The 5,000-nt window shown below is 40.7% G+C and overlaps 1 protein-coding gene across 1 annotated transcript in view; it reads left to right on the forward strand.

Annotated features, from left to right (window-relative positions):
- Window positions 1-5,000, forward strand: part of LOC106870236 (palmitoyltransferase ZDHHC17) — a 22,297-nt gene that overhangs the window by 3,128 nt on the left and 14,169 nt on the right. The gene's annotated exons all lie outside the window — the stretch shown is intronic.

A 5,000-nucleotide genomic window follows, 5' to 3' on the forward strand; every position in this document is an offset into this window, starting at 1 on the left:
TGTATGAGCCAATGAGGGAGGCCTCTACATGGTAGCTAGACCTGCTAGAAATAGCAACCAAATCTCCCTCAAATCACACCCTACTCTCTTATCTATGTATATATGTATGAGTCAATGAGGGAGGCCTCTACATGGTAGCTGGACCTCACAGAAGTAGCAGTCAAATCGCCCTCAAATCACACCCTACTCTTATCTATGTATATATGTATGTATGAGCCAATGAAGGAGACCTCTACGTGGTAGATAGACCTGCTAGAAATAGCAGTCAAATCTCCCTCAAATCACACCCTAATCTCTTACCTATGTATATATGTATGTATGAGCCAATGAGGCAGACCTCTACGTGGTAGCTAGACCTTGTAGAAATAGCAGCCACCTCTGTAAACATAGGTGTTTTGTTCAACATCCTTAAACAACCCTCATGCAGGGACCTTTTGAGCTGGATGGACTACTCAACCTGAAGAAAATTCTAACTGGTCCCCATCTGCAAGGTCATGCGCTGTTTATTGTGATATAAGATCACCTTGATGCACACATATGGTTGTGATGCATGTACCTGGTGTACCCTTATCAGACAGGTAGTCATGACGGGTATGTTGGGTTTCGTGTATTTCTCCCCCAGTGTCACTTTGATGGCATACACTGCTCTCTCACTCTGGTAAAGATACCATATTTCATTATATTGCCATAATAGTCTGTCAAGTGTATTAAAGGCTTATAAGTGAATATTGTGTCCTCCCTGTGTTAGCAGTGCAATTCAGTCACTTTTTAAAATTCTCTCTACATATTATCTATAAGAACTAGATCTAGCTGTGAAAGTTATGACATTTCTTATACGAATATTTATAAAAAAAAACACACAAAAAAAAATACAACAACAGCTAGGGGTCCCTCAACCCTGGTGGATTTTACTGCATGCCCTGACACCAACCAAGGGTATTTCAGTGTCCCTGTGCTCAGCTGAATTGTCATCACATATGCTAGTTAAGGAACTCAGCTGCTTTTCCTCCCTGTCATGGACAGGTGCAAAGAGCCAACGTGAAATTCTGCATTAAAATTGGGAAGTCTGCCACAGAGACATTGGGCAAGCTGATGGTGACGAGGCAGTGGGTTGTACGTAATATATACGTAAACATTTACATACATATATATATACACACACACAACAGGCTTCTTTCAGTTTCTGTCTACCAAATCCGCTCACAAAGCTTTGGTCAGTCTGAGGCTATAGAAGACACTTGCCCAAGGTGCCACATAGTGGGACTGAACCCGGACCCATGTGGTTGGGAAGCAAGCATCTTACCACACAGCCACGCCTGTATATATATATATATATATATATATATATATAATACACACACACACCGTCCCATGCTTGTGCGTGCACATACACACACACACCGTCCCATGCTTGTGCGTGCACATACACACACACACAATCCAACACTACACATATACATACACACACACACACACACACAGAGATCTCTCCTACTCCCTCCCCCTCCATCCACCTCCTCCTACCACCCACACCTCAAATATCAATAACCAGCTGTAATGAGTATTTATTGATTAGGTTAACTGGAACCTTTCCTTTTATTCAATATATATTATGTTTTTTTTTGTACCTTTTTTTTTTTCACCACACATCTGATTGATTTTTTTTTTCTTCTTCTCCTTCCCTTACATTGTTGGCTGATCGGTCAAGCATAACCACGCCTGCCGTCCACTTAGGACCATCGCTACCATCCACCACAGATGCTGGTGTTAACTGTCCATTTTGTCGAAACTAACCACTCGCTGCGAACTAACCAGGCTTGGAGAAACAGCAGCCAAGATCTTGGTCATTGTGTGTCCTGCCATTCAAAATAGGAAGGACGCCTTAGAGGTGGGGGGGTCGCCTTAGGTGTATTGTGTGTGAATAAAAGATGGGATGGTCATAGCTGGAACATCTCTGTTCATAGGTCTGTCTGGATCAGGACTGACCAGGGGTTAAAAAAAACCATGAACGCTACCTTAAGACATAGAATGAGCCACTGTGTGGTCTCAAGATCTGTGTATATATATATATATATATATATATACACACACACACACACACATATACATACACACACATATACACACACACAAATACACACCTCATATTTCTAGTTACCTAAAATAAACAGCCAACACTTCAGTCCTTTTGTAAGGAAACAAGAACGAACCAGACAGGTCTACTTTTGGTTGTCCCCCCACCCTCGTAATCTGCTTTTAGTCTGCATCAATGCCTGCATATGTATGTCTGTGTATGAATAGGTGTGTAGTTGTGTGTGCGTTTGTGTGTACCTCTCTGTGTTTGGATATATCTATGCGAATGTGTTTGTGGTATCGTGTATACAGATGTTTGTGTATGTTTGTGAATATAAGTAGGTGTGTTTCTGTGTGTGTGTGTATGAGCCTGTGTATATTTAGGGGTGTACATACACACACACACACACGCATATATATATATATATAAACATATATACGACGGGCTTCTTTCAGTTTCTGTCTACCAAATCCACTCACAAGGCTTTGGTCGGCCCGTGGCTATAGTAGAAGACACTTGCCCAAGGTGCCACGCAGTGGGACTGAACCCAGAACCATGTGGTTGGTAAGCAATATATATATATATATATATATATATATATATATATATACGACGGGCTTCTTTCAGTTTCCGTCTACCAAATCCACTCACAAGGCTTTGGTCGGCCCGAGGCTATAGTAGAAGACACTTGCCCAAGGTGCCACGCAGTGGGACTGAACCCGGAACCATGTGGTTCGTAAGCAAGCTACTTACCACACAGCTACACACCACAGGGTTTAAACATGTACACAACCTACAGATAATAACATCAGGTACAGCACAGATTTTGTAGAGTATCTTAGGACTGAGAGAGAGAGAATATACTCATTATTATATTCATAATTATCATGGGACAGCCAAAAAAACAGTGAACCACTACTGCCACCACAATCGCCACCACCACCACCACCACCACCACCACCACCTCCTATTGCATTACTACTACCATAACCAGTTACATAACTACAATTGCTCCAGATGGACTATATGTAATCTGAACCTTTCCCCCCTTGTTTTATTTTCTTTTTTCTTTTTTTAGGCTATGGAGATTCCTATTCTGAAAAAAGAATTTTCAAAAATCTCAATTTCAAAATTTCGATTCCCCCCCCCCCCGGTTTTTATATAGATCCACAGGGTAAACCTAACCCTAACTCAAACCCTAACCCTAACCCTGACTGTAACCCTAACCCTAACCCTAAACCTAACCCTAACACTAGTTTTGTGAGATTTGGCTGTTATTTCTAGCATGTAAATAGCCTGCTTGGTGGTGGTGGTGGGGGAATTGAAATTTTTCAAACAATTTTTTTTCAGAATTGGAATCTCCATAGCCTAAAACGTGGGATTCCGTAAAAAAAAATAAATAAATAAATAAGGGGGGGGAAAGGTTCAGATTACATATAGTCCATCTCTACCCTACAATTACCTCTACTACTACTACTACTACCACCACAACTGCCACCCATCACCACCACCATCGCCGCCACCGCCCCCACCGTCCAGTGGAAGTCAATAATGGCGGAAAAGAAAAATCAATGCGTTTGTTATAATCATCAATATCATTGCTGTTTGGGACTTTTAGCAAAGACACAAGCTTGCAGTCACGCATCAGTGAACACACACACACATTTACACGTACTTGTGTATACAGATACAGATACGCCGGTAGATCTACTGTAATAGACACAGGCAGATAGACACACACATCTGTTCACACCCAAACACACACACATGCAGACAAACATGCGAAGATATACACACACAAAGACATCTGTTTTGAAATAGATGTACACGCACAGATACACACTAACAGAGGCACACACACGCACACACACGCGCAGACAGAAATACACACATATTCGCAAGTGCACATACACACACACCTGTTCCCAAATAGATACACGCTAGCAGAGGCACACACACACGCGCGCACACAGAAATACACACACACATACACAAATACGCACTTATTCACAAGCACCCCCCCCCCGTTGCTAAATACATATACATATAGGTATACACTATCGCAGTCACACGCACACAGACACTCACAAAGATGTACCTATTCCCAAATACACACATACACAAATGTGTGTGTGTGTGTGTGTATATATATATATATATATATATATATATAATATAATATAAGGATATAAGCGTGAGGCATTACTATATAGTAATGCCCTTATATAAATTATATATATATATATATATATCTTTAGGCGCAGGAGTGGCTGTGTGGTAATATGAATATATAAGTACACACATAAATATATAAAAACACATAAGCACACGCACATACAAACATATAAATGCACATACATACACACACATACATGCACTCTTACATACACACACACACACACATATGTATATTATATGCAACTCATAGTTCAACACTTGACAGTATAATGCTGGTAAAGAGAAGCAAAAATTTGCTGTTTTCAGAAACGCTGACTAAGATCGAAAAGATGAAACAGACAAACATAAGTAGACTATGATTCATAATTAAAAATGTATCCGTGAGACAGATACTTGCAATGAACTTTCACGAAGGAATGCAAGGAAGTTAAAAAAAACAAAAACATCCTGAAAGCAGCTCCCTCAATGCACATCAGTGTTTCTGGTGTCAATCAGTTCTTTCGATTGGCACAAAGACACTTCTATCCCTGGGGCCAATTTTGACCCCATTGCTCACTTATCCCTGGGGCCAATTTTGACCCCATTGCTGACTCCTGTCTGAAATGAAACTAATGAATGACTTTACCTTTCATCCATTCAGGGTCGATAAATTAAGTACCAGTTGAGTACTGGGGTCTATGTAATTGACTTTCCCCCCTTCCCCCAAATTTTCAGGCCTTGCACCTTTAGTAGAAAGGATTATTATTAT

Source organism: Octopus bimaculoides, chromosome 29 (assembly GCF_046866305.1).
Source record: "Octopus bimaculoides isolate indiv1 chromosome 29, ASM4686630v1, whole genome shotgun sequence".
Taxonomy (NCBI): domain Eukaryota; kingdom Metazoa; phylum Mollusca; class Cephalopoda; order Octopoda; family Octopodidae; genus Octopus; species Octopus bimaculoides.